Source organism: Sebastes umbrosus, chromosome 2, assembly GCF_015220745.1.
Source record: "Sebastes umbrosus isolate fSebUmb1 chromosome 2, fSebUmb1.pri, whole genome shotgun sequence".
Lineage (NCBI taxonomy): Eukaryota > Metazoa > Chordata > Actinopteri > Perciformes > Sebastidae > Sebastes > Sebastes umbrosus.
In genome coordinates this window covers 28,303,165-28,314,274 of record NC_051270.1, presented here as the reverse complement: position 1 = coordinate 28,314,274, position 11,110 = coordinate 28,303,165, and the positions used below count along the sequence as shown (strand labels likewise).

The 11,110-nt window shown below is 40.8% G+C and overlaps 1 long non-coding RNA gene across 1 annotated transcript; it reads left to right on the top strand.

The window, feature by feature from the left end:
• The first annotated feature begins 2,239 nt into the window (after nucleotides 1–2,239).
• LOC119480362 lies at nucleotides 2,240–10,610 on the top strand. The gene is made up of 2 exons (XR_005204899.1): nucleotides 2,240–2,300; nucleotides 10,480–10,610. It is a non-coding gene; the product is annotated as an uncharacterized LOC119480362 (long non-coding RNA).
• The last annotated feature ends 500 nt before the right edge of the window (nucleotides 10,611–11,110 follow it).

Here is an 11,110-nt window from a genome sequence, read left to right as displayed (position 1 = left end):
ACAATAAATTGAAGCAATCGCTTTTACTCAAGGACCACATACATAATCTGCCAATATGACTCTAGTTTATAGTGGAAGGATTTCAGAAGAAAGAAAGAAACTCTGTGGAGTCGACTACATTTTCACAACCTTGTAATTTCCCATTTCACACTCCGGGCTGAAATTCTCATTCGTCACTTAACAGATGTTAATGACAAGCTCACTGAGATGATAAGATCGCTGTATATGCCGTTAATAAATAGCAGAGAGACATCCAGAGCTAATAATTCTTCATACTTCCAGGGCTTTTGTCAGAGGCACATGTTCAGTATCAGTTAAGCCCTAGTTGGACAGGGCCCTGGCCACTTTACTGATAAACAGCTGCAACTGGCTCGTGTGATGACTATTTTACTCCCATTGTCAAAGGAGATAAAGATTTGTACTCGGCCTCTAAATCTCCAGACTCCTCAGAGAAAAATGCTCAGCGGCTCAGTCCAACTTTCTTGTCCTTAAAAAGTGCATTGCACAACATATTGTATTGGTTTTATAACAACTGCATCACACAAGACTCAAGTAGTAGTAAAGTTTTATTTGTCTTTTTATATTATTGTCATTAAAGTGTATGAAGTGTCAAAACTTTTTGGCTGCACTGGTGAACTTGATCCATCACTTTAAAAGTCGATAATCATTGCAGGTCTATCACAAGATGATAGTAATGTGGATAAATCACCACATCTATCTATCATAAAGGATATAGAAGTAAGTGGGATCCGGTGTCTGAGGCTCCACCACATGGATTTTAGAGAAGAAAATGCCCCTTCACCATCTCTGTTGTATGATAAAGAGTGCAACACGACGGCTTCATCGACCAGCTGCCACGTGTAAAGAGTTCAAAGGGAAGGATGCTAAAGCACTGTGCCTGGCAGAGGTTAAGCGAGCAGTGGTTTTCAAGCATTTCTGCAGCTTTTTCATTTGTTATTATTATTATTATTATTATTATTATTATTATTATTATTATTAGGTCAGAGTGCATTGGGACATCTTTGACTTACCCTTGCATAAATTGCTGAGCTGCAGGGCACCACATAAATTAGAAAGTAAGTGTTTCAGTGTTTCACTATATCTTTGTATATTTTATATATATATATATTTCATTATTATTATTTATATCTACATACAGAGCGGGTCTTCTTCACGGATCCGGCCGCCATGTTTCCAGCCCGTTCTTATTCCCAGGGCGTCAAATACCGACGCTTTGTCACGGCCGTCGGCGTTCGATTCTGTCGCACAAGGCACCCTTTAGCGTTGGTATGAGACGCCGGGCTTTCCATTAACTACAATGTAAACCCATCTGCGTCAACAATAAACGCTCAGGTAAAGTGCTGTGGTGACGTAGTTTAAAGAGAGAAAGAGACACACTCCAGGCGGGTGGGAGGGGAGGAGGATGAGTCCTACAAGGCTTTCATCCAGGAGACCGTTGTTTGTGTCCTGTGCGTTATGTTACACTTTTCAGCTGTTCGTTCGTGTCCCGTGTTCACAATGTCTAGTAACATTTTCACTGTAAAAGCGTAGTCACTTTAAGCCCAACCATGATGTTTTTTTCTAAAACCTAACTAAGTGGTTTTGTGTCCCAACCCTAAGCAAGTGTTTTTGTATAATTCACAACAGTAAACACGTGCTTACTGTAACCAAAAAGTGACACAGAGGGGTCTGACAAAGCGTCAGTATGTGGCAAGTTGGGATGAAAACGTGTTGATGTTTCTACAGTAAACCAGAATGGACAAACCAAACACTGGCTCTAGATAGAGCCATTCATGTTTTCATATCGGCCACGGTAGTTCTCCTGCATGCTTGAAACATGGGAGAAGTTTCAGTTGGTTGCTGCAACCTCACCACTAGATGCCGCCAGATCTTACACACTGCACCTTTAAAGGAACCTTTAATTCACGTCATGTTTGAGCCATGAATTGACAAGAAATGTAATCTAGCTTTGAATTCTCTACTTAAAGTGGCAGTAGGCAGTATATTTTTAGCATCATTGGGCAAAAATTCCATCATAACCTTTTAGCATATTGTAATTCAAGTGTTCTGAGAGTAAACTAGACTCCTGCACCTCCCCATGGCTCTGTTTTCAGGCTTTAAAAAATCTACTTTGACCATCACAGGCCACTTCAGAGAGAGAGCGTTCCTATTGGCTGTGCTCCGGTCATGTGAGCGGTGCTTGGTAGTCCCCGAGAGGTCTCAACATGGCTGCCGGGTCACAAACGTTCTCATTTTACAGCTAAACTGTGCACTACAAGATGATTCTGAAAACATTTGAGGTGAGAAATAGGCATTAATGGGCATATGCAATTTCTATTTTTGTATTCCCAATTAAATATTGGGAAATTTATTAATGAGGTTTTGGAAGAGAGCACAAGAGCTTATTGCAGGATCTTGATCACTGGACAGAAATAAGTTGCAGAAATGATATGATTGTGATATTTTTCTGGTCAGAGAGGCCTTATAGTGCAGCACATGTTGGCCAGCTTGTGCACCATCTTCCAAAACAGGCGAAGCAGAGATGTGGCTGATGTTGTTATGACAGGACTTCATCTGGCCTGCTTGTTCATCATAAGAATGTGGTAAGATTTACAAAAGGATGATAGATGCTTTACCAAAGCCATTTATCTAAAAGGAACATTTGAAGTGTATTTGGAATTGATTAAAATGTCTACTAACATCATTTTACTCAATATTTCTTTGTGATCTAAAGGTTATAGTGCATTTTTCACTGTTACAGCTTCAGTAGGCAACCATTTTTTGATATTATTGGGCAAAAATTCCTTAATAACCTTTCAGCATATTGCAATTCAAGTGCTCTGAGAGATGACTAGACTTCTGCATCTCCTCATGGCTCTGTTTTCAGGCTAGCCCGTGATGGAAGACTTTGGCCAATCACAGGTCATTTCAGAGAGAGAGCATTCCTATTGGCTGTGCTCCGGCTGGTGGGCGGTACTTGGTATTTCCTCAACTTGATCTCAACATGGCTGCCGGGTCACAAACTTTCTCATTTTATAGCTGAACAGTACACTACAAGATGTTTCTGAAAACATTTGAGGTGAGAAATAGGCATTACAGTAACAGAATATTGATTCATATTTGATCAGCGCTGCCTAGTTTGACCGTTTGATCAGAGTTTGCGAGTGATTGACAGCCAGCTCTCATAAACGGCAGCGGGACGGCAGATCCCAGGTCAGCTCTGATTGGTTGTTTTCCTCCGGTCTGTGAAATCTTGTAGAGGCCATTAGGAGCGCCGGAAGACACAGAGGCACATGATTTTTTTCAGATTACCTGTCTCATGCACTAGTGTCATCATATTTGCTCAAATATCGCCTACTTCAGCTTTAAATAGTTACCTCCAGTCATGGGAGCATTTCAGGCATGCTTAGCTTGGTCTCTGTTTCTGTCACATTGTGATGACCAAACTGAATACAAGGCGGATGTGAGTGATCTGCAGTAAATTATACACCTGTATATTGTCTGTGAGGAGGTAAACCAAAGATATAGCCTACAGAATGAAAGGAACAAGATGCCACAACCAGTGGAACTTGATTTATCTAAAAAGACTTTCCAAACTGAGTTTGAGAATTAAATTGCTCTATATTTTGTCTCTATAATTGTGCAGTAGTTGATTTTGTTGACATTCAGACAGAAATGAATCTTCAAGTGAGTCATGAAAGTGATCTAGTGTTGAATTCTCTCCTTCAGTGATGATATATGTCGGCTCATTTTTCAGTCTTGCTTCACCTTTGCTTTACCTTTCTAGGGAGATTGCATTGTCTTCAAAACTAACGACATTCCCATCACTTTTCCTTTTTACATTCACAGTAATACAAACTGCAGCTGCCATTACAAAGTACGTACTATTGCATGATGAATGCATACAATTGGGACATACTACTTCTTCATAAAATGTGCCTTGAACTTTGAACCTCTGTGCAGAGGATTGTGGGTTAGAATAGCCAGAAAAGCATGCTGACTTGCATACTGCAAAATGCAACAGGATATAGTACGACATCCTGGTATTTTTGGCATACTGCATTGGACATGCTATGCATTGGGACACACTAAATCTTTTTCTGGCATACTAAATAGTATGGTAGTAGGCTATGGGTACTGGAACGCATAATATACCTTCTAAATGTCAAATATTAGCATTTAGCACTGCTGTTTAGTACAGCCTCACAGAGCTGCTAGCGTGCTGTAGACTCTTGTTCATATATCTCTTGTTTCCTCTGTCTGTCATAACTCATACACTTGTACATTTAATACAATATTAGGAATGCACAAAGTGAAGAGAATCAGTTCATACAGAACCCTACAAACTGTATATGGTAATAAAAAAACTCCTTTGTCTGTCAGGTAATAGCCTGCTGAATGTTTTACTTTTTGCAAAGCCATAAAACACAGAATTATAAGTGACAACATCCTGCACCTAACCACTCAGGGAAATTCCTGCGATGACGCTTTCCTAAGTAATGTATCCCCATCGCTGTTTTCTTTGGTTTGGTTTTCTGTGTTTTGTCTCGAGATGAGAGCCACCACAGTGAATCCCTGGCTGCGGTCCCTCCGAACTTGACGTGAATTCTGGCTCACAGGGAGGCGACCCCAAGCGAGCGAACAAAGACTGTTTGTCAGAGAGATGATGAGGAATCTGTAGTGATGGTGTGTAGTCAACCAATGTGGACTGGAGCAGTTACACAAAGCCTCGCTGCCCAGTAAATCTATAGTTGGCTCCACGTATTAGTCTGAAACGATAAGTTTTTCTTTCTCCCCCGTGACGCACTCCCATTCTGGGAAGAGTGTTCCAAAGATTCACAGCCCAATGATCAAACACAAGAGTGTGTGCAAGCTATACGCGTCCCTCAACAGTCAGCGTTTCGTGGCGTAAACCATAATCCATGTTGGTTTCAAGACATATTTTTGTCCTTATTCAAGGATGAATGTATTCATATGGATGATGATTAAGAAAAAGTCATCTTTAAGTGTTTCTGTCAGTAAGAGATAAGTACTGTCTCGCTTCAGCTGTGACTCCCTTCCAACAGAAGGTCCTCATCGAAGAGTCTTTGGGTGCACATAGCGTTTACTGCAAGTTTTCCTAATTAGATTACTGAGGCTCGGCCCAATATTGATCGGAGGGATTGTTCAGTTTTTCCTTTGACACTGTGCATGAACTGTTTCAGGTTAAGATTAGGAGTTCAACTTTAATCTTCAGTTTTAGAATCCTGCGTTTGTTACGAAGAGTGATGCAGGTTTAATAAGCTGAAGCTTCATCCATCCATCCATTATCTGTAACCGCTTATCCTATTCAGGGTCGCGTGACATTGCGGTGGGGCACCAGTGTGCAGAAAGTTTTCTAGCATGTAGGGCAGCCTATGTGGCACTGCATCATTTTTTCTCCATTTTAAGCCCACTTTTTTGAGGGCACTTTATCATCTTTTACTGGAAGCGCACCCAGAGGGTACTTTATCATGTTTTATCTACCATAGGGGCATCCAAGAGGCCACTTTTGCAGCGTTTCTTTCAAACATGGGGGCACCAAGGGGGATGGTCCATGTCATAGCAATCCATCCAATAGTTGTCTAGACATTTCACTAAAAAACATAAATGTCAACCTCGTTGTGGTGAGAGAAAAAGTTGTAAAGATTTGTTATCTAGAAACCATGAAGTCTGTACAAAATTTGGTACCAATGGATGTTGAGATATTTCACTATAGGTTATGCAAGATGAAAAATCCAAGGATCAATCAGCCTCTGGGATCAGTGGATAACTGTACCAAATCCAATCCAATATTTAGACATTTCACTACAAACTAAAAATGTCATCCTCTGGCGACTATGAACGACCATGAATTTCATGGCAACCAATAGTTGTTGAGATATTTCAGTCTAGATCAAGGTGGTGGACTTGTGTATATTGAAATAAAGTCATTTAAATGCATAAAACTGCCTGTCCATATTTATTTATGCATGTTACTGTCACGACAAAACGGAAGCCTTTAAATATCTCTCAATATTTCCTAAGGACAGAAAAAGCCCTGGAAGATTTTTTTTCCACCGTTGTCTTTGTCAATGACAGAGTCCTAAATGATGAGGTCTCATTCCTCCTCCACATAAGGATTCCCATTAGTCCAATACTTGGCTAATGATGGGTGCAGGAAAAACTGTTTCATAAACCTGCTGAGAGTAAAGCAGTCTAAATATAGAGACCCTCGTTATGGACGTTATAACAAAGAGCATCCTCAAAGTTTTGTTTTCCAGCATCACACACTGGAGCCGACACATAATCACATGCTGATTACGGTCGGCTGCTTCTTTTGTACCACCTCTGCCGGTTATTGCCCTGCTTCATGGTGAACATATGAATCCAATGAGGAGCAGAAGAGTTTGTCACCACTTGGTTCTGAGTGGAAAGTTAAGCTGAAGTAAACAAGGCTTGAGGGCCAGTGTTATTGTCTGTTTAAATAGCTCTATCCTCAGAGGGTTTGCGTAGTACACAACCAGTGAACCACAGAAGAAGAAGAAGAAGCAATAAGACGCTTTCTGCAGAGTTTGTTGAAGTTTTCTTTCTCTGAGAGGCTCTGAGCGTTTGGATGAAACTGACCCTGCCTTCTATGGGCTCTTAGTTTGTCCAATCAGTCTGATGTCCTGACAGCTATGATCAAAACAATGCATAAACATTTACCCTCAGCGAATATAGATGTGAGACACGATGCAACAACAGTGGAGCATAATCTGAATGTGACATGAAAGCAATTATTTTGAGATAGAAATTTAAGAGTAACTGCTGATGCTCTGGACATAGATTTAGATTATATCCTCAGCAGTTACTGTTGAGGTGTTTATGTCAGACAAATGGCAGTGCTGATCTTCTTAAAGGGATAGTTCGGGTGTTTTGAAGTGGGGTTGTATGAGGTACTTATCCATAGTAGGTGTAGTACTTGCGGTAGATGATGATCGGCCTTCCCCCAGTATTGAGAAACAGACAGGAGTACCGACACCAGAGCAAAGCAATACAATGCTGTGGAAGGGGCCGGCAACAAAACCTACATTAGCCACCTGAAAGAAAGGCCCACCTAAAAAGAGAAATATACGTTTAACTGTACGCTATATTTAGAATATTTTCACCGCTTTATCTTGCCACCAGACAGTCATTTCCTTCTCCTTTCTGACGGGGAACTGAACTGAAAATTAAACTTATCTATGCTCTCTCCAAAACCAGCTGGCTCAGTTGACAATATAGGTTTCGCTTTCAGTTCAGTTCCCTGTCTGAAAATATTCTAAATATAGCGTGCACTTAAAATTATATTGATTTTTTTAGGTGGGCCTTTCTTTCAGGTGGCTGAAATATGTTTTGCTGCTGACCCTGTTACATTGTACACAGCAGTACATTGCTTTGCTCTGGTGCTGGTACTCCTGTCTGTTTCTCCAAACTGGGGGCACACCAACCGTCATCTACTGTAAGTAATACACCCACTATGATACCCAAACTATCCCTTTAATATCAAGCAAATGCAAAAAATGCAGTGTGAGGTGAATGTCCTGGCATTTACAAAATGATAATAATCTTTAAGGCTGCTATTTACAGCAGTAGAACAGTAGAAATCGGCTTATATTCTTTAAGCAAAACTAATTGAAACCAGTATTAAAGATTACAATGCCAGGTTGCCATGACGTTATTCCCTGTGAATATAAAAAAATTATCATTTAGGACAAAAATGTTCCTAAAAGAAAAGTAATTTAAGGAAAGAGAATCGTAGGACATGTTTTGGAAAGCAGCGTATAATGAAGAATTTTTGTTTTTAATATGGTGACATCTTTAAACGTGATTGTTCCCAGGTGTTGTTACAGTATGTTGTCAGCGTAGTTTTGTTTTCCTTCACGTTATATAACCCCAGCGCCTCCCACTCTGCCCCGTGTCACATACTGCAGAGTACAATATGTGTTGGATCTCGGAAGAGGTCATAAATCGCCACTGTAGCCTTCCCTTGTCTCTGTCAGGCTCTTTTCAAGAATGGAGGACAAAAACACTTTGAAAATGAAGAGCTACAGTTGCTCCGTCTCCACCAGGTATGGAGAACTAACCACAGATTTCATTTGACCTTTCCAAATTTGAAAGAAACATGAATTCCCTACCTGTAAATGCTAACCTCAACTTAATGCAGTGGCCATTAATTATCAATAGAGCGTACAGCACAGATGTAATGCATCCGTCACACTCGCACAGGTTGGACAGGTTATATAACAGACAGTGAATACAGTACAATGATCTAATGAAAATTTGCTCTTTCTTTCTTGCAGTTGGCACATGGAGGTCCATGTTATTATATGAAATCTGGTCATAAATTCAGACCAAGTTTCCACTCCAGATATGGCTCAAACTGGGGTGCGGTGAGTGAACTGGTTGGACTCAGATGGTCAGAATACTGGACTCTGTGGATCTGTTTTCTGCAGAATTTAATTAGAAAATGATGCTCACAATACCGGCGACATACAGCTGCCAAATAAGTGGGGGACAGCTGTTTTGTTTGCTTATTATCAAACACACAGAGATGATGACAGTCAATTTTTGACACCAAATAGTGTTGAGAGGAGCTGAGACAGAGCTAAGACTATAAAAAAAATGACAATGAATAGATAGAATAGCAAAGCCCATTATTTGAAGAGGGTTGTAAACACTCTCTCACCATCGTGACAAAACTCCTGATACCGTACCTGACACACACGTGTAGAGGTTGCCACACCTATTTAACATGCTCTTCTCAGGATTTAGAAAAGATTAAGATATCATCCAGATGTCATCCAGAGAAAATGTAACAAACATTGCAAGAAACATGTTTTTCTTTATGCCTCCGCGCCGGTGACAGCCGTGGACAGAGGCATTATGTTTTCGGGTTGTCTGTCTGAGCCAGTTCATTCTTGTGAACGCGATATCTCCTGAGGGAATTTCTTCAAATATGGCCCAAACATCCACTTGGACTCAAGGATGAACTGATTAGATTTTTTTGGTCAAAGGTCCCTGTTGCCTCAAAAACATGTTTTTCGCCATAAGTCAAGAATTCATATGCCAATTATGACAATTTCACACAAATGTCTAACAGGATAAAAGTGATGACATTTTGGACATGGATGCAAAATGCAACTTGACTGGTTGGCGGAGGCATACAACCGCAAGGCTGTAATTCTAGTTTTTCTTTTCTTCCATTTCTATTTGTCTCTTTTTCTTTCTTTCAGAGCAGTACTTAAAAATACTTGTAACAACAACCAAAATGCTTACGTCAGTCAGCACATATATATATATATATAATATATATAATATATATAATATATTATATATTTGTAGGACGTAGTTAAATGTAGTAAAACTGTGCATAAGTAGCTGCAACATTTGCTCCTGGAATCAGTCAGTTATGAGAGCGATGAAAAGGGCTTCCACTTTACACAGATCCTCTGCAGCTGCATCACTGCAAATACGGTTCATTGCCAGTTCTATGTCATTAATATGGGTTCTCATAGAGCCAAAAGCACTCAGCATCTCAATGAATGCCCTGAGGCCACTTTTCCCATGTTACTGATGTCAGCAGGCTATCTGCACTAACGTTGGCACTGGCTGCTTATGCCAAGACAAATGTCAGCCTGGGCCTCCCTGCCCAAGTCCCAGCTTGGGGTCGTGAGTTTATTTTACCAGACTTTGAAAATCCCTTGCAAGTTGCCTTTTGCGCAGCGGTACCGTTGGGGCTCTGGGAAAGGTTTGGTTCCCAGACAGAAAAGGCCACGTTGTTGACTGGGAGACAGGTTTTCTAGGCTTGTTGGTGGCCTTTTCCCTGGGGGTTTGAACAGCTGACTGGTGGTTGGCACTGCAAAGGAACTACTCTCATTTTTTATTGACAATTTATTTAACAAATACCACATTTGATCTATTTTACACAAACTGTGACTCCAAAGCGTATCAGTATGTGGGCCATTGTCGAATAATTCAACTGTCAGTTTTCCTATTTATGGCTGATAGCGACTTGCGTTTACACATAAGGTCCAGACGGATTTGATGAATGTATGTCGCGTTTGCTTTTGTCTGTGTAATCATGCATGATTTTGTATGAACAGCTTTCACTCTAAAGGAATGTTGTTTCTCTAGCTGTATCTGGACTTCATTTGGCATGCACTGTTTCTTGTTATCCAGTATGTTATCATGGTATAAAACATAAACCAGAAGTGTTGTTTTTTTTCCATTCTGTAATTTATAGTCACTAATTATGACAGTGGGTGGAGGGCTGTATTTACAAGTGCAGTTATATTTGAAATCTGGTCCAGACGACCAGTCTGAGGGGGGAGAATGAAGAAAAAAATTCTTGTTTCTGTCTCTCTGAGAACCATAAATTATGTTTTTGGGAGTGGTGGTTGGACTTTGACGTCTGAGCTAACCGACTTACTCACTCGTTGTGGCATTGTCTCTTCTCAGTGAGTAGCAAGCGGTGACAGGAGATCAGACTGCTGACACGAGCGTGAAGAGGCCTGCTGACGCACATCAACTTCAAGGAGACCAGTGGATGCTTCAGCCAAGACGCTGGAACTCATTAGTTGCGTCTGACTGATAAAATACTGCTGTCACAGTGGAGGGGTCCATCCAGAGTATCGTGTCCCTCAGCAAATGTCCCGCCACCATGTCTGTCTTTGTGATTGATTGATTCAGTCAAGGAGAAAACAAGTTAACTTAGACAAATAACAAACAGCGGCAACAGTTTCTGAAACGGGAATCATTTTCAGGGTATACGTCAATCTTCATACACACCCTCATGTGGCTTATGCATTCCTCTGAGAATTAAGTTTTTAGTCTTTATGTAGGTGAAGCTCCTGGTTCCAGAGGATGTTGAGAAAGTACTGCTTCGGGGCATCTACCATATACAGCAAGGCAGCAATGGGTCAGTTCAGAAATGAAAAAGAGTCGAGGGGTTGAGATGAGCTGTGACAGAGCTGAAATAGCAGAGATAGAAATTAGCAAAGCCCAGAAACAATCTGAGAGCCATCTGTTGGTCACCAGTGCCTGACATATACAGTAGTATATTAGGACCTGCCATACCTGTTCAAACATG